Source organism: Lissotriton vulgaris, chromosome 1_1 (genome assembly GCF_964263255.1).
Source record: "Lissotriton vulgaris chromosome 1_1, aLisVul1.2, whole genome shotgun sequence".
NCBI classification, from domain to species: Eukaryota; Metazoa; Chordata; class Amphibia; order Caudata; family Salamandridae; genus Lissotriton; species Lissotriton vulgaris.
This window is the reverse complement of record NC_141685.1, coordinates 955,743,652-955,763,597: the sequence shown is the minus strand read 5'-3', so window position 1 is coordinate 955,763,597 and position 19,946 is coordinate 955,743,652. Positions and strand designations below refer to the sequence as shown.

General features: G+C 46.1%; 1 protein-coding gene across 2 annotated transcripts in view; it reads right to left on the bottom strand.

Moving 5' to 3' along the window:
* STAT2 (signal transducer and activator of transcription 2) overlaps positions 1-19,946 on the bottom strand; it is a 534,553-nt gene that overhangs the window by 31,105 nt on the left and 483,502 nt on the right. The gene's annotated exons all lie outside the window — the stretch shown is intronic.

Below are 19,946 nucleotides of genomic sequence, written 5' to 3'. Positions count from 1 at the left end.
AGGGGTGACTGATGTATGCCAGAGCAGTGGGTTTGTGGGCTTGGCACACAGGGATGTTTGCCATGTCGACTCTTTGTTTAGTGCTGTACTTAGGCACTCAGCCTGCAAAGGCATTGTGTGGGTGCCACGGTACAGGGCCCCTAAGGGTGGCACAATACGTGCTGCAGTCCTTAGGGGTCTTATCTGATCACCATGCCCTGGATACCTAGGGTACCATTTACTAGGGGCTGACAGGTGGCCAGAGATGCCAATTGGGTTTGAGTTTCAACACAGTTTTAGGGAAGGAACACAGGCCCTGGGTACCTGGTGGGAAGGAGCCCAGGGCACACTCAGTCAAAGCACATCAGCAGTCAGAATAAAGTGGGGGCATACCAATGCAAGAAAGATGGCACTTTCTCACAACATGTGACAGCACAGGAAGTGCTAATAGTACAGGGAAGCATAAAGGAGAACAGGAAAGAGGAAAAAAAAAACTCTTCTGGGCAGCAGTGTCGCCCCGCTCCCTAGTACTACAATGATGTCTCTTATCTTACTCGGCATCTTCTAGAACACCAAATATAAAATACAGGTGTGACGATGTAACATTTACTCGGGCTGGAGGAAAAACAAATCAAGCTTGCTATATTTACTCTTCTCCCCTCAACCTGGATCATCTACAGTTTGACATTTATTTAAAAATGACATGTCCACTTTTCAGGTTGTGGCAAATTTCGCAATAAAGTGCACAAGACACTTAAAAGAAGCATCAGATCAGGATATTCATAAGTAGTGTCCCCTTGTATTCCTTTGGACCTTGTTATTCTCCATCATGACCTATGCAGCCGCTACCATACTATGTGAATAAAGTGCTGAAGCAACAGTGAGGTAAAAGAGGGGAGCTATTGTTTGTACTTTCTTCTCATTCCAGTCTTTATCAAATAGCAGCTTATCAGCTTTTGTGATTAATTTTATGAAAGCCACAATGGCACTGAGGCATTTGCCTTTTAGAGGAAAGAGTAAAGGAGGTTCTAATACCGTTCTGATTAAAAAGGTTACGAAGGAAAGCCTAAAGTTCACAATGTGAAAAAGACTTTCTGTATGGAAAAGACAAAGACCACATTTAGAACACAAAGGTTTCCTAGCCCATTTTGGTACGCATTCGATAGTTTGGCCCAAGACGAAGCGTGCTTGAAGGAACTTGATTTTAATAAAAAGTCTAATTAAAATAGTTAAGTATATTTGCGGTTGGGGTTATTTGTAAGAGTTGATGACTTTTCATGCATGGCTTCTTTTACTAAAATCTCTCTTGTCCCTCAACTATGAGATCTTTTTTTACTTGCTTGTTTGGCATTTTTTAAAGAGGGCGTGCAACAGTGTTGCTTCCTATAAATCATTTGCCTCGAGGGCATTCATGTCCATGTCCAGATCGAAAGCCTGCGGCAAGTTGTTTGTTTTTGGAGTTGCCATTTGGATTTCTTCCCATATTTCAGCACACAGTGTCCATCGGTCAGATAGCCGCAGTAATTACATGTACTTAAGTAAAGAACCATATTGTACTAATACTTGGTTTAGCAGACCAAATTCCAGCCGCAATGGTGCTGAGCCAGTACTTTGCAGTAGGCGAAAAAGAATGTGAATTGCCTTGATTTGGGAACAGGTGAAAAAGAGCTTCCCCAGAACAGCCACCGAGTAAAAGCTAATTGTTGGAATAAGTTTAGCTTTTATCACAGCAAGAAAACGGGCCAAGGTAGGACTTTGAAGTTTGCAAAGTATCGATTGAAAGGCTGCAATTAATGAGGAGGTATTTGGCTTTAGTGAATTTAAATGTAAGCAGAAGGAAAGGCATTCCTGCAGCCAAACACAGAGATATTTATAACAGGTGCCTCTTGAGACCACCAGTTGACCCAGGAGTAAATTACCTTTCTTCTGTACCACCCTTCCAAACACATTGATCTGAGTTTTTGTGAGGTTCACCACCATTTCATTTTTAGCGCAGTAATCGTGGAGATTGTTTAAGAACCTCTGGAGCCCAATGCCTGTCAAGTTCATCAGAACTATATCATCTGCATATTATAATGAGGTCACCTGGCGAGTCCCAGTCTTGGTAGATGTGATTTGACTTTGTAGAGGTCTGATATAAACAGATTGAAGAGCAGTGGGGCAATGAGGCACAATTGTTTCAGGCCACTTTTGACTACTATTTTGGACCAACAGCCATTGTTTGAACCAAGTTTGACCAGTTGTTGTTGTTTGAGTACAATAGTTGGATGGCACATAGTAGTTTTGCAAGGATGTTCCTGTCGGACAGTTTTCCCTATAAGAGATTACGGTTTACGTGGTCAAATGGTTTGGAGAAATCCACAAAGCAGGAATATAAGAGCGGTTTTCTATTGATGATTTATTTCTCTTCGATCATTGATAGCGTGACTAAGTTATCTGTGGTTCTAGATTTGGTTCTGAATCCAGTTTGAAGACAATTTTTCTCTTTCTGCCCAAGCTTCCAGCTCTGCCAGTAGTAAACTAGCTAAGAGTTTTGAGTGTATAACCAGAAGGGCGATATTGTGATAGCTATTGGGGGAGTCGTACTGGCCTTTCTTGTCTTGTATATGGGTTGGAAAATTGAGCCACGCCATTATTCTGGGACTACCGTTTCTTTTAGGCAAAAACTGAACCAGGAATAAAAGCATGCACACCAGACATCGCAGTCTTGTTTGTAGATAGCTGTATGGAGCCTATTTGGGTCCAATTGTAGTAGAAATTACAAAGTATCCTAGACAGTTAGGCCTTTTAAAACGTTAGTATGATCATTTCTTTTTATTGAATTCTAAAAGGGTCTCAACTCATCTAATACCATGTCTGAGGCAGAGGATACTAACCAGGCACTCAACCTGAGTCCCTACAAGATAACTTAAGTTGACCCAACTTAAGGACCTCTGCAAAGCATGGAACCCTGCCATGGGGTTTAAACCTAACAAGGCTCCTTTACAGGCCCTGCCTGCTAAGCATCATAGAGCCATGGCAATGGAAGACAACCCTAATGACAAAGAGGAGGGAAATGTCAGTGAAGATGAGGAGTCCTCAAATTCTCCTACTGACAAGTACCTCTATGTGGCGTGCCTCTGGTAGTACCCCAGATTAAGAAAATGCAGCGAGGAGGATAGCTCTAGAAGCTAAAATCTTAGCCTCAGAGAACAATAGAGTTGAATTGGGCCTAGCATCCATCTCTGGTGGCAGCAACATTTTAAATAGGGAGAAAGATGAAGCTTTAGACCCTAAAATCCCCAAAGGGATTGTCCCCAAATATGTAGAAGGTGATAATAACACCAAATACTTTACAGCCTTTAAGAGGGCTTGTGAGATGAGGAAACTCAGCCAGAAGTATTGGAGTTCTCAACACTGGGAGCTGTTTTCAGGAAAGGACAGGGATAGACTGGGTGAGACAGATGCTGAGTCCTATGACCCCATGAGAGATACCTTGATTGAGGGCTTTTGACTCCCCACTGAGGAGTACAGGATTAGGTTCAAGGAGACTCACAAAACCCCTGAGTCAGATCTTGGTAGATTTTGTCACTTTTTAGTCAAAAGATTAGGTGGCTGTGGGGGCGTGGCCTAGCGATCCACCAATGCGGTCACATTGTAGGCGCTCTCCGCTGAGCTCGCTACTGAAATACTTAATTTATCCCACTTCGATGTTGTTTGCCGCTGTGAGGGTGTGCGACCTGCGACAGCTCCCTGGTGGTGAGGCTATCGATCCGTCCCGGGCGTTTTTTGGCACGTCTGGTCGAGGTGTGCAGTTGGTGGGCCCTTTGACTTACTTGAGGCGGTGTGGAGTAACTGGGCCGGGCGCGCAGGAGATAGGAGACAATGCCCTGCACCGTATCGTCGGCATCGGCCCTCGGCAGTGGGTTTATTGAGGTGTGTGGACGTGGCGGACTGAGCGGCATCGATCGACAATAGCAGAGGGGGTGAGGTGGCGGGGTGAGTCTGCGGAGCGTCCCCTCCCGCCTTCTCTCCTGCTACGCTCTGCCGCCTTGGGCCCTGCGTGTCCTGTGCTCCGGTGGAGTCCCTGGCCCATTGGTTCGAAGGGTGTGTGGGTCCCCTGCCTAGCCTGAACTGAGGGCTGTGCTGGCGTGTTGTTAAGGTGGGGGTGAGGCGGCCCGGTGGGCCTGCGGAGAGTCCTCCCGCTGCGGCCCATCAACATTTGCAGCCCCCTAGCCTAGTGGGATCCGTGGCTCCCTGAGTGGACTTTTTCCCGGTTGCCCTGCCCCCACTTCAGTGGCCAGATCGAGCCACACGTGGGTGGACTAGAGGGTGCTTGTGAGGGCCCTTGTGTTAGGGTGTAGAGTTCCATGCTTGTTTCAGCGTGCATCCGGCGTACATCCGGCGGTCATTTCGGGCCGTGTGCGCATATGGGGGTTTCTTTGAAGCCTTCGGTGCCGCCTTTGGCTTTGGGTGGCTCCGCTGGGGCCGAGATTTCTTCTCCCTACTGTCTGATTCGCCGACTGGGCTGGGCTGCGTGTGGAGTGATTGCGTAGAGCTTTTGCGAACTTCAGGGTGGCCCGGTTAGAACCCTCCTATCTGCGAACTGGTGACCTACTTTTGTGTGGTGCCGACGTGCCCTTGCAGAGTAGGGGTGTGGCTAGTTATTGGTACTGTACAAATTGTAGCATTGAGGGTTCATGTGTAATTGGAGATCTAGCACCATTATGACATGGGACAGGCTCACAGGGGGCTCGACCAAGCAGAGCACTATAGGACGCCTCGCGGAGCCGGTGGCCTTGCCTGCGGTGCAGGGGGGTGCACAAGGAGGAGTCCCCGTCAATGCTGCCCTTTTAGAGGCCATTACACAATCCCGCACAACCCTGGAGACCAAAAGGGAAGGTGGGCTCTGAGGTTTTACTCCTTCGTCAAGACCTGCGCAATGCTACTGAACGCATCACGGAGACGGAAAACAGGGTCTCCGGAGTGGAAGACTCGATCGGTATATTGCAGAAGAAGGTAGCGTCTCCAGAGACCATCACTAGGGGCCTGACATCTCGTGTTGAGGATGTGGAAGGAAGGGCATCAAGGAGCAACCTGAGCTTTGTGGGGTTCCCAGAGGGCTGCGAAGGGGGGGAGCATGGAACAGTTCTTGACCAAATGGCTCGTTAATTGGCTTCCCCCAGAATCCATGTCTAACTGCTTTATCATTGAGAGGCCGCATCGGGCTCTCATGCAGAAGCCGCCACCGGGGGCCCGACCACGCCCGGTCATAGCGAAAATCCTAAATTATCATGATCGGGCGCTATCCTGAAACAAGCCCGCCTTAAGGAGCCAATGCATTTAGATAATGCTCGTATCCATATATTTCCTGATTACACTCTCCTGGTCCAGCAGAAGCGCCAATCCTTCACGGCGGCGAAGGCCCACCTTCGGGACCTAAAGCTGCCATATGCCCTCCTGTTTCCTGCTAAGCTGAGGGTGGTCTACCAGTCACGCATGTTGGTCTTTGATTCTCCTGAGGATGTCTTTCAATGGACTGTCTAAATGGTAAAGGTGCGTTCGCATACACCGCCGAGACTGGAGACTGACTTGTCAACAAGTGATTTCACTCACAGGCCGCCTAAACCCAAGGATAAGGGACACAGACGTTAAGGTTCTACACGACGCTCACAGTTTCATAGAGATGCCAGCAGATCGGCATCAATGCCCTGCACGGGGAAGCCGGCCTCGTGACCTATGTGGGGCTTTCCTGGTGGACTACCATTTGTACATTTCTATTTCAACTGTCGAAGCCTATGATCGGGCTTCTATCCCCTGTTGGCCTTTGTGGTCCGGGGGACAGCCCGGGTGTGCAACGGGGGGCTTATGGGGATCCATTGGCGGAGGTGGGACGGTGCCTCCCGTTGGGGTCACCATGCCGCCTCCAACGAGACAGATACTTCAGTGGTTTAGAGGTATTGGGGTGGGGGGTTGGGGTTCCAGGGGATGTTGTGGATCACTATTTGTGAGTTGTTTATTTGTTCCTCAGAAGTGTTTTTTTTTCTGATTACGGTTTGAGGGATTGCTTTGATTTCACTGCACTGTCTTACTGCTGCCATGTGTAGCCTCGTATCTATAGGACTTGGGCAGACACCCGGGGGAGGTTGTTGTAGTGTTTACGCCCCCCCCCCGTTCCTGGACATTGGCTGAATACATTGTGACTTTGTGGGCGGATGTTCCGGACGGGTTGGGGGTAGTGGGTGGCGACTGGAATGATGTGATGGATGGGGCTCGAGGAAGATGGTGCCGAGGGGGGGCGCCAACTGTGGGCCAACCAACTAAATTATCCTCTTTGGTGTCGGGTTTGGGCTGGGTGGACTCCTGGCGACGACAGCATGCAGAGGAGCAGGGCTACACTTCTTTTTCAGCGGTGCATGAATCGTTTTCACGGCTAGATTATGACTTCATGCCAGCTGCCATAATTGGGAGAGTGTTGGATGCGGAGATCCTCCCCAGGGGTCTATCGGACCACTCCCCGGTTGCGCTAAGGTTACGGCTCTGCCCTGCGAGGCCACCCTTTTGTTGGCGCCCCTCCCCCTGGCATTTGCAAGATGACCAATACAGAGCTCATTTGGGGCAGGCCATTGCACATTATCTTGATGTCAATGTGGGCTCGGTGACGACCACTGCGCCGCTGTGGGAAATAATGAAGTTGACTATTCGGGTGTGGACATTTCAAACTGTTTCGCGGCGTGGCGCTCCTAGAAGGAGTCCTTGGTGCGCTCAGAGGCCCATCTGCTGGATTTGGAACGCACTGGTAGAGAGGAGGGAGGGGCACTAGCGTGTCGACAACTGTTAGTGGTGAGGCAATCGCACGCAGACTTGTTGCTGGATAAGGCTCAATTGGCGTGGCTCGCGTCCCGCAGCAGGATCTATCAATGGGGAGATAAGTCCAGTAAATTGCTCCATTGACTATGCAAGGGGGCGGGGAGTTCCCTGATTCTGCCTGGGCTTCTGGGGCCAGATGGGAGGACATTGGGTGATCCCTTAGATTTTGTGGAGAGCTTTGCGCTTTATTATGCCGATTTGTATGCCGCATGGGAGTCCCTGCCAGAGGGCATGGTTCCTCGTTTTCTTACAGATCTTCCGCCTCGGTCTCTCTCTGATGAAGCCCAAGAGACCTTCGATCTCCCACTTACGGCGGAGGAACTGGGTACAGCGTTGGGTGACCTGATTTCAGGGAAGGCCCCAGGGCCCAATTGATTACTCTGTGAGTTCTTTAAGAGATACTTCCTGCAACGGGTACCCCATCTCCTGCAGGTGGTGGAGGAGGCACTGAGCGTGGGTGCCTGCCGCAGGAATGGAGACACGCCAGGGTGGTTGTTTTTCAAAAGCTAGGCCGCCCTTCGGACCAACATTCTTCATACCGTCCCATTTCACTGCTGAATATCGAGGCCAAGATATTGGCCAAGGCGTTCCCATATCACCTCGCTTAGACCACTGACGCAGTTCGCGGGTCTGGGGGGCTTCCGCAATTGGGATAATATCGGGATTTCTACCCTGGGGGATGTTATGTGGGGCACCGTTCTCAAATCTTTTCAGGATCTTCAGCAGGAATATCAAATGCTGAAAAAACAACTTTTCAATATCATGCTATTCTTCCCAATGTAGCAGAGTTGGAGTCTCTTCCCAAGTTTAGTCCCGTTGAAGCCAAAGGCCATGTCTGAACTGGGGTGGCAGAGTGGGCTAAAGAACGGTGAAGGATTAAACCCAGATCTGTTGACTGGGTGTGAGTGTTTGATTGGTTCAGATGCTCGGTCCATCACCACCCCCTTTTGTACATTTTTGTTCGCCATAAGTTGGCGGGGTATGCTCAGACGTGAGTCCGTTGCTCACTTTACCACTGGATTCAAGCAAGCCTGCCTGAAGACGGCTGTAATGCAAGAAACCGGTCCTGGGAAGCTTGTTTCCGGTCCAGGGAAGGCATGGCTTGGCAGTTCGGGCTGGACTGTTCCCATGAGGCACGGGGTCAGACTGATTTGCATATGGCCATGTCTGAACTGGGGTGGCAGAGTGGGCTAAAGAACAGTGATGGATTAAACCCAGGTCTGTTGACTGGGTGTGAGTGTTTGATTGGTTCAGATGCTCCGTCCATCACCATCCCCTTTTGTACCGCTGAGTACATGAGTAAAGCATCTAAAAACCTTGAGCCCAGCCAAGAGCTCCAGAAGCTCTGGTATGACCAAAAGGCTGTACTGGTGGAGTTCCAATCAGGGCAGCAGAAGGAGCTTGTGGCACCTAGGGCCCTCCCGGACAACTGGAGTGGTCCCTACTCTATCCTCGCAAGGGAAGGTGAGATCTCCTATCAGGTAGACCTATGCACTTGCAGGAACCCTCACAGGGTCATCCATGTCAAACGCCTCAAGTCTTTCGATGACAGGGCTGATGTGACTATGCTCATGGTCACTGATGAGGATCAGGAAGGAGAGATCCGCTCCCTGACCTCCTCTCCTATTGCCCAAAAGATGGGTCAGTAGATGAAGTTGTCTTCTTAGGCACCCTCTCTACTCAACAGCAGGTTGACTGCAGGCAAGTCCTGGAGCAGTATGCAGAGCTCTTCTCCCTAACCCCTGATCATACAACCTGAAGTACCATGATGTGGACACTGGAAACAGCACATCTATCAAAAACAACTGCAGCCTGATCAAGTTAAGGAGCGCATCAGGGCTGAAATCAGCAATCCAAAAACTTTCCAAGAATTTGAAAACCAGAGCTGAGGGTTTGTGTGGACTAAAGGGTCCCAATGCAGTAACCAAGACAGATGAACACCTAATTCCCAGAGCTGATGGTAATTTCTCAGTACCTTTGATTTGACATCACAGTATTAGCAGATTGGTCTGACCCAGGGAGCAAAAGAAAAGTCTGTATTCTCGACCCCAGATGGGCATTATCAGTTCACTGGTATGCCCTTTGGATCAAAAGGATGCCCTTTCCACCTTCCAGAGGCTGGTGAACAAAGCCCTTGCTGGGTTGGAAAATGTTAGTCCAGCATATCTAGACAATATTCCTGTCTATAGTTCCACTTGGCAGGAACACCTGGTCAACCCTGGGAATGTCCTGAAGGCTCTGCAAGCTGCAGGCCTCACCATCGAGGAAAGCAAGTGCCAGATAGGGCAGGGCACAGTTATATACATGGGCCACCTTGTAGGTGAAGGCCAAGTTCAATTGTTCAATCTTTACAGCCCAAGATCCAGACAATTCTGGATTGGAAAGTTCCAACAACCCTGACTCAAGTCAGGGCATTCCTTGACTTGACTGGGTACTACAGGAGGTCTGTGAAGGGGTATGGCACATTGTGGCACCCCTCACAGAACTTACCTCCAAGAAGGTGCCAAAGAAGATAAACTAGACAGTGAGCTGAAGGAAGCAATGAGCTCAGCACCCATTCTTAAAGCTCCAGATTATTCAAAGCAGTTAATAGTGCAGACAAATGCCTCTAAACATGGGATTGGAGTGGTCTTATCCCAGACCAGTGATGATGGCCATGACCAGCCGTTGCTTTCATTAGCAGGAGTTTACTCCCCAGAGAGCAGCATTGGAGTGCCATTGAGAGGGAAACCTTTGCTGTGGTTTGGTCCCTGAAGAAGCGGAGACCATACCTGTTTGGTAATCCTTTCCTTGTCCAGGCCCACACAGGCTTCTCAGAAGGCTGATGCAGATGAAAGGGGAACACGCCAAACTCTTTAGATGGTCCAGCTCCCTAAATGGTATGGACTTTACAGTGAAGCACAGACCTGGGACTGACCATGCCAGTGCAGATAGAATTTGCAGGATTTCTACTTAGATGATGAAGACTCTCTTGCAAAGGTTAGTCTCATTCTCTTTCGTTTGCCTCTTTTGGACAACATGATCACCCCCACTTTTTGCCTAGCATCTGATGCAATTTTTGACAGAAGTGCACTGGGATCCTGGTATCCAGGTCTACAGTTCCAGATCTCTTTCCCTAAAACTGTACAATTGTTCCCCCAATTGGCAATACCTTTAGTAACCCCTGTAAGTCCCTAGTAAATGGCACCCCTGGTGCCTTGGGCATGGGGTACTAAACAGCTAAGGCCTGCAGCATGCATTGTGCCACCCTAAAAAAACCCTTAGCACACTCATGCGATCTGCCATTGCAGGCTGCGTGACAAGATGCAGAGAAAAGTGAAGACACAACATGGTACAACTCCTGTGTGCCATACATGCAGACACTGAATGCAGTATAGGTAAGTCACCACTACAGCAGGTCTTACAGCCCTAAGGCAGGGTGCACTATACTACATGTTTTGACTTATCTGCATGAGCAAAAAATGCCCCTGTGATACCTAAGTTGATTCTTAGATATCCCAAGTGAATAGGGAAGCCATTTTAAGTACATGTGCTAGACATTTGTAATTACGAGTTCCCCAGCTTCATGATGGCTTCAATGAAACCCAAGATGCTTGGTACCAAACATCTCGTATTAATAAGCACACACTGATTACAGTGATGGATTTATTAATACATGCAACCAGAGGGCACCTTAGAGGTTCCCCCTTAAAACCTACTGACTACTAGTGTACTGGCTGACTAGTGTATACCAGGCTGCCACGAAAGACAGGTTTCTAACCCCCAGCAGGTGACGGCCCACGCTCTCTGAGGGCAGAAACAATGCCTGCTCTGGCCAGAGTTGCGGTCACCTCCTTCGAGCAGGATAGCTAAGTAATCAGCATATCACAGTAGGAGACATTGAAGGCCTCTGCTGCCTTTTATATGCAACCCTGGCTTCCCCCAGACTTGGGAGATGCCACCTCCTGCCCTGCAGCCATTTGGCACCAGGATAAGTGGGAATATTAGCTAGTCATGAAGTGAGTTTTCTATCAGGCCAGTCCCACCCCTAAGGTGGGCGCCTAATGTGAACACAAAAAGGAGAATTCCACCATCTTTATTTATGGTGGAATTAGGCTCACTGTGTCAGGGTTATGCCCACTTCCCACAGGAAGTGGTCCTATAGAGGGAATAGTCACCCTAAAGGTAAGTAGTCCATTGGTTACTACCTGTAATTCCCCTTAGCACCCCTAATTTGAGTATTTAGTGGCACCCCCTGATGCCAGGATTTCATATTTCTAGGGATCAAGAAGGAGAGGACAAAGAGGAGCCGCAAGAGAACAAGAACAGAAGACTACTTTGGACTTTTAGCACCAAACCCTGCCTGCCCACACCAGCCTCGACAATCGTGACCAAGTGACTTGTGCTGCAGCTGAGCAACTACTAAGAACATCGGCAGATTGCCAACCCTTCGCAAATTGCCAGCAATCTCCCTTGGAGTAAAGGAGCTACTACACGGCAGTCCGCAGGCACCGAAGAAGCAGAGTTTGATTCACTGAGTTGCCGCTCCCCAGACAGCCTGACGCAGCAGTTTCCCAGGTAGAAGTACCATTGCTCCTGAAGGTCAGATCTTTCCCCCCAGTAAGTGAGAGGACACCAAAAACAACCAGAGCTACACAGGACCAATACTCGGGGTACAGGACCCTTTGCAGCAGCCAAGGCCTGTTTTAAGTCCAGTCGGTACTCTAACAGCTCCGAGACTGAGCAGTCATTGAGGGACGTCTGCAGAGACCTAATTCCAGAGTGTCACAGCAGTCCTGATTTTTGCACCCTAAACCGGCAAGACAGACAACCGCAAGTACCAAGTATGCAAAGAGCCCAGCCGACCTATTCACTCTGCACCTGAATGCCCCAGCCCAGATATCGACGAACCAGCTGTGCCCCCTTGTCCCCAAGACTCTTGTGACCCGACCCCTCCATTTGGGAGTTCCCAGAATTGTCACCAAGCCCCCCTCTGCAGCCTGTGTCTAGGTGGCACCCCTTCTTTCCACCAGCATTGCACACAAAGCTACCAACCCGACCAGCACCTCTGCACCCAGATGCCCCAGGGCAGGTTACCAACCTGACCAGCACCTCTGCACCCAGATGCCCCAGGGCAGGTAACGAGTAGCTGCTAAATCCCTAGGGAGCCCCATGGAAACTAGCTATAAGTACCTGTGTGCAATATATGCCTTTTCTCCCACAGTAAAGCATTGCTGTTTAAAGACGCATTTAAGTAAACTGGTTACTTACCTGTGAAGTTCAATACAAGTACTTACTTGATAACGAAGTTCTTAGCGTCAAAATTTAAATAAAAATAATACTTATTTTTCTACATTGGTCTTAGATTTATTCTTGAGTGTGTGTCTCATGTATTGCCTCTGTGAATACAACAAATGCTTAGCACTACCCTCTGATAGGCCTAAACTGCTTGCCCATACTACCACAAAAGAGTCCATTTAGTGTTAACATTTTTGACTCTGTAAACCAATTAGGGTTGCTTGGAATCTTTACAAATTGTACCTCGTTTTGGTGCACTATATAAAGAGCCAGCTTCCTACAGGGAACCATGTCTAGGAGTACCTCGATGTATTTAGGCCATCACAGTGAGGAGAATAAGAGCATAATTACTTAGGGCAGTACTGTAATCCGTTGTGTTTTTTGCCACTGAGTCACCTCAGACACACTCTGTTGTGGGAGAGCAACTGAAGGAAGGCAGCACTCGGACTGAGGAAGAGCATCCATGATACATGAAGAGTGTAGCAAATCTGCCGTTTCTGCATGGTCATCCCTGATCTTTCTCCTTTTTCTGGACCCTTTTTTTGCAGTTTTTTTCCTCTGTGTCTTTTACTCCCGCTTTAAAAATGCCTAAATCGGCTTATCTCTGATTGATTTATTTATGGTGCCATCCACAGGGCTGGTCTGTTAAACACAGCTTCCCTGTGTGCAGTCTGATTGCAGCAGCCTAAAATCTGCTGTGCAGACCTGTTAAAATAACCCTTTAGCCTCTGTAGGAAAAACACAAATGAAAATTAAAACCAGGCTATTTGAACACTAGAGTAATATCAGAACTAAGAACCCTTCATCTACTGTAGTGGTACTTTCTAATACAGTATGACACAACATCAGTCATTTGAAATACCCAGTACTGGAAGTCGTGCTATTGAAATCTGGGATTGATATTAGAAAATTACTGCTACGAAGAGAACTATATTGGATCAGGAAACTGCAAACAGAACTACTGAAAGGTCTTAAGAACCGCATTGAATACAGCTGTTTTCTATGAATTTTTACTATGTGCTCATGTTTAATCCTGGAATTATTTGTTTTCTGTTTAGCACTATGCAATGGTTTTATTGGTACACATGTTCCTTTGTAGAACAGACGCATTCATATCAGTATGTCTTGAACATATTTACTGAGGGTTATCAACACGGTCCAACAGGTAGCTTTTTTTTCATATTTTTTAGCAATTACAGTGGACACTCTAATGATAAGAAATGTATTTCTCCCCCAGATACTCTATTCCAATATGGCCAACGATTTTTGATACATCAGACACACAAGGCAGGCCCTGTTACTATGTCAGGCACTACACAATGGTTTTATGGGTACACATGTTCCCTTGTAGAACAGATGCATTCATATCAGTATGTCTTGAATTCATTTACCTAGGGATATCAACACTGTCAAATAGGTAGCTTTTATATTTTTTAGCAAGTACAGAGGACAAGCTAATGCTGAAAAAATTATTTCTTCCCCCGATACACATTTCAATGTGAAAACACTCTTTGATACATCAGACACATGAGGAAAGTCCTGTTATCTCCGAACAGGGAGCTGATAAGTAGCGAGGTCGTTTGCATTTGGACACAGGAGTTTTTAGGAGAAAACCTGAAGCCTAATTGTTTGGGTAAGTGAAATTTGGGGAACCACTTTGGTTAGTTTGATCATGCTAGTTAAAGGAGGATTCACCACTTGCTTGCATGTATGTGCAGATTTACCGATGGGGTTGATATTGGGTTTACACCTCTTGGTCCTTATGAAGGACGGACTGGGGTGCTAACACTATGTTAATGAGTACTGGGTTTTAAGAATGCTTCATTATTGATTATTACCCAGTTACCAATATGAAAATGAGCTGATATTCATATGGTTGTTTGGATATTAGGAGACCTTCATGGACCTGGAGCAGCATAACTTTGGCTTCACCCTTTTATGTTTAATTAGGCCACATATATGCTTCCTTTTGGCCTTATCTACTTGTTAGATGTTACCTTATTAACGTGATGTAGTGTACTTGAATAGTAACAGAAAGTGAATCTACTGTGTAATCTCGACATTTATAGGAGTGTGTATGTTAACGATTTCTTTACAGTAAAGAGTTATAGTTCCCACATATATCTACATCTGTGTGGTTTTAATAACATTGTATTTCTTATATGTTCACATATTTCTTTAAATAATACTCTCCATTTATTTTATAACTTGAAATGTATCCATTTGAATAGAGCTCTACCCCTATATTGCAGCTGTATATGTACCTGTAATCATGCATTTAAAATGTGTACTGAAATGCATGCCGTACTAAAGTAGACCAAAGGCCTTAAGCTTTTGGATTTCGCAATGTTTCATTTTTAACGTGAATGCTTGCTTTGGATGCAATGCTTTTCTTTCCTCTGCAGGTGCAGTTGCATTAGCTCATGGATAAAGAAAGGCGCATTGTGTGAAACAGATAGTGAGACTAACAAGTAGGATCTCTTGGCAAAGATAAGAGGATTTAAAGAAGGAACAGAGGATTAACCTCTTCACAGCTGGGCAAATTCCCCTGCTGTGCTGGGGGGCGGGGGTGGGGGGTGCGCACAGCGCCCCCGTGCTCATGACGAGGTCAGCTCGTCATGAGCCACAGTGGGCGTGTCCACACCCGTTTCTTTAGAACGCTCGCACAGAAGGGGAATTTGCCCAGCATACGAGCGTTCTAACGGTCATTACGAGCTCAGCTTGTCATGAGCACACGAGCACTGTGGCTCATGACGAGCTGAGCTTGTCATGAGACTCGAAGGTGCTAAAGTCTGAGCGGAATAAGGAGACAGGAAGAATTTAAGGATATTTTAATGTGTAGACTAAAGGAAAGAAATCTCAAGTGTGGTTGTCAAGTTTGTTTGACAAGGGGAAATAATTGGACGTGACCTGGAATTCTCAAAGGTTCTTAGGGTGGGTATAACTGGGTATTACACTTTAGCTTTGTTCAGATTTCTTTAGTCTCTAAGAGGTACAGACATCTTTGCAACATCTGATTCCGAGGTTTGAATAGGGTTTAGTAGGTTTCAGTAGACAACCTCATGTATAGGCAAGAGTATAGAAAATTTCAATGTACACATCAGACTTCATTTCTCATTCTTTGTATAGCAGCTACCGAATTCCGAATTTGTTTTCGGTTATTGAGGATCAATTTTATATGTTGCTTCGGATATCCTTTAGTGATTCTGTACTTTTATACTATGTTTCTGTGACTGATTTAGATCAGCTTGGCTTTGAATTTTGAATAAATCCATACTTAATCCCATCAATCAACTCTGAGCTTTACGTGTCACCAAATGGGTTACACTATAATTTGTATTTTGTAGTGGATCCTAACTCGTTTATTTCTCAGGCACCTAGAACCTTCCATTGCAAGCGGCCAGGAAGAAGGAGTCCATGTTCTATGCGTGCTCAGACACATACCTTAGGTTGTAGGATAGCACTCGATTTAAGTACATACATATTGATTTGTGTCAGATTGATTTAAATTGATGATAAGAAATAATGAAGATATGCATGAAATTGGCATATGCTATAAATGGTGGATTTGTATTATTTAATTTGTTATGTGCTAATCTAAAGTTACTATTGGAAATTATTGCTGAAATGTACCACATACAAAATATTTAATTGTGTTATTGTTTTCTACTGCTTTAAAAACACTTTCCCCCCTGATGACAGGTCTCACAGGCCAGAAATGCACTCGGGATCAGAGAGCACGGGATTGTAAAGCCGTCTGTTAATGGTGAAATTTAAGGAATGAAGGGGTTACACACCTGGAGGTTGTCACACTATGGAAACAAAATACTTTTTGGTCATTAAGACGGATGGAAAAAAACTACGATAATATTGATTAACAGTGGAGACTACTCACAGTACCTGAAGTAGTGCTTAAGGGAACACATGTAGTTTTCTATATGTGCATATTGTGTTTGACTTTGCATCAGCTATAATTGGAGGATTATACCACAAGCACACTAACCAATGAAATTTTGATTAAACTATTTATTAATTGGAGTACATTGAGGAGTGAACAGGTTTTCTTCTAATAACTGTAAAATAACCCCTTATGACATGTGGCAAACCCTGCTTTTAAATATCAATAAGTCACCCCTAAGTACACCTTGTCGCCCTCAAGGTAGGGTTCTGGATATTTAAAAGAGAAAAGTGCTAAATGAAAGTAGGCATGCTCCTCGTGTAACATTTTGTCAGGAAATGGCTACAAGTCATTCAAAGACTAATTTTCATATTTATTCTAAGTCCAATTCAGTGGTGAAATTAAATGTTTCATAAACATTTTGAAAAATTAACTTTTAGACAGCTACCTTTTCCTGCCTGAAGCTCCTGGAGGTTAATTTGCATTAGCTCTCCAGCAGCCGCTCAGCCAATACTTCGCCTTAATGAGGAGTGAGAACTGCTCCCACAGCAGGAAGGAGTAGTTTCTGTCCTGTAACTCCAGTTCTGTAGTAGAAGTATCTCTGTTATAGTCATAATCTAGTGAATAGTCCCGACCAAGGATTGAAGAAAGTATTCCCTCCTGTCAGGCTTCCTTCGCCTTCATGGGAATTGAATGTGGTGCTGTCCAGATTGATGAAGGAGCCTCTTGAACCTATTCATAAGGCTTCGTTGCAGCACCTGTCCATTACATCAGCCCGCAGGGTGAGTGAAATTCAGGCGTTGTGTTGTACTGAACCTTATACTGTGTTTCATGCTGCTAAGGTTGTTATGCGCACTCACCCTAAATTTCTTCCCAAGGTTATTTCTGATTTTCATGTCAACCAGACCATAACTTTGCCTACGTTTTTTCAGAACCCTTCGTCTCCAGCGGAAAGGTCTCTCCATTCCCTGGATGTTAGGAGGGTGTTGAAATTTTATCTGGATAAAACAAAAGATATTCGTAGGTCTGACCAGTTGTTTATTAATTATGGATCAGTCAGGACGGGTCTTGCTACCTCTAAGCAGTCCATCTCTAGGTGGATTGTGTCCTGCATACAATTATGTTACCAAAAGGCTAATAAGACCTTAGGAGGTAAGCCTAAGGCTCATTCCACCAGGGGCAAAGCTGCCACGACGGCTCTGCTCCGTAACGTGCCGATTGCTGAAATCTGCAAGGCAGCCACTTGGAAGTCTATTCATACCTTTGCTAAGCATTACTGCCTGGACACTGACGCCAGGGCAGACGCTCAGGTTGGGCAGGCTTCGCTGCGGAATTTGTTCGCACAGTAGTGGCGTTATTTTCTTCTCCACCGCCGCTTTGGTGTGGGGATGGGCTTGCCATTCTTTTCACTAGATTAGGACTATACACAGAGATCCCCTACTACAGAAGGAGTAGTTTCTGTCCTGTAACTCCAGTTCTGTAGTAGGGGTATCTCTGTTATAGTCATAAGCGCCCGCCCCCCTCCCCGGTGGAGATATTTCGTCATGTACGGAATGCGACAGGTCTGGCGTGCTTCGCCTTCAAATAGAACTGAAAGTAGAGGGACCTGCTATGCATTCTGGGATACTGGGAGAAGTTCTGGAAAGTTCTCTTAAAGGCACAGTATCCTATTTAAGCCACATAATGGCAGCCTATGGGGCTTGTCTGTCCATGCCTTCCTCTCTATCATTCCAGTGTCTTTTACTGGGGGAGGCAAGTTTCTCTATGGTAGAAACTGGGCAGGCTGTATTATGTGTGGTGTTATTTGGTGGAATTTCTAGTTGAAGTACTGGACAGTGTAGCCTGTGGATATAGGCTGCATTATTTGTCTTTAAATTCTCTCTTAAGTGTCTTTGCAGTTTTCTGCATGTTTTGACAACTTAAGAGATTATTTTTGATTGCCGGGGTCCACGCACATGGGCGGGACTATTCACTAGATTATGACTATAACAGAGATTCCCCTACTACAGAACAATGCCCTGGATATGTGCACGGTTTTTCTTCCTCTAGTAGGAAGACCAATTACGGTGGACCTTGTAACTTTATTAACTTGTAAAGGGGCCTGTCCTTTCATAAGTAAATGTATGGTGAGACCCGGAGAAGGCAACAGTTTGTCCCCTCCATTGAGGATGGCACCAAACCTAGAGAGGAGCTACTCTCAACTACTCATTTCCCTGGCCACACCTGGGTGGACACACACACACAAGAGCTCTGCAGAAGGGAGACAGGGTTTCCTCATCTTGAAATTTAGGAGTAAGGGCACTGTGGTATTGTTTGCAGTAGGACAAACAGGAATTGCTGAAAACGTGAGTAGGGTTGATCCCAGGAATTTTTTCTACATTGGATATGCAGTGTCCAGGAGTTATCTACACACACTGGCTAGTGCCAACCATATGTGGCACACCAAAACATATTCATCAAACATTTCTGAAACTGTAGAACATCAGAAGAGGACTAAACCTACTGTCTGTGACCTGGGAGGACCCCTGGCAAGACCTGCTACCCCCTGTACCCAGGAAAACGATGTGACCTCCAAGGGTCAACTGGCTGACCTCCTGGGAAGCTACAGGGACAGAACTGCAGGTAATGCACGTGGTATAGTTCCTGAACTGACTATAGCTGACCAGTACCAACTGAACCTGGACTAGACTTTGGTAGTGGCCTCTGCTGTAGAGAGTCCCATGGGTGCTGGGAGCCTACGACGTTACTGAGGGGAGCTGCTGCAGAAACTCTGAAAAGTTAGCACTTAAAAATGTTTTGGACTTCTAAGACCTCTGGAGCCAACAGGAAGCAAAGGTGTCCGATTTTGATACATCTTCCTCATATCCAGCTGACAGCTTCCCCTGCTGAAGGATTTTGGAGCTTCACAAAAAAAATTCAATCAGGAAATAAATCTTTGTCCAGCATGAGCCTGCTTGGTGTATCTGACCCGCACTGCATTGCCCTCAGCCTAAAATCGCACTTAGGTACCAGTCTACAGCTTCCATTGACTATCAGTAGCATTCAATGCTTTTTGGTGCTATTTTTACCTTAAAAAATCATCTCTCAAGTTCTTTTTGGATCTTGGTCAGTTTGCTTATTACAATTGAATCTTTTTAGTTTAGTTTAGGATTTTTATGGTTTAGTGTTTCAACTTTATTACTGTTTGGGTAGTGCCAAAATACTGCACACATTGCCCTGAGGTGAGTCTGCCTGCTCTGTGCCGAATTATGAGGGAATTGAGCTAAGATTATTTTATTTACTTTTGGGGTTCACCCTGAAAGGATAGTGTTATTAGTCCTTGAGGCGGGGGACGACCCACCAGAAATAACAATTCACTTTCCTACAAAGAGACAGAAGGATTGTTGGTGAGAATGAAATCAAAAGTATGGCTAAACTAGTGGGTGGGACGGGTAGGCAGGTGAAAGCTCCTGTATATCACATAATGTTAAGCAAAGCATGCTTTTAACTCAGTATACATTTACAATGATGTGAGTGGAAATGGGAATACGCTCCAGCATATAGAACATGACACAAGATCTAATACAACAGCAAGAATTTACAAGCAATACATTCTGTATTATTGATACTGTGGGAGATAGTGTCTGCTCTAACTTTGGCTTTATTATTGTAAGGTAGGGTGACGTCTTCCTACTCTTTGGCAGAGGTGGGTAAACCACTGAAGGCTGAAGCCAGATGCCCGTCTCAGGCTCAGATCAAGGTCCTCTTGGTCCATCAAGCCCAAAACGAGCTGAAGTTTCATTTGGTTTCTCCCACTTGCTCTTAAGACAACAAATAAACCTTTGATGTAAAACAGGAGAGGGAAAGAGACACCCATCTAAATGATTGAATTGCATAACTTGAAACCAGAAAACCTAGACTCAATCCTGGCTTCTCCACACTGTGTGAACTTAGCCCATTTTAT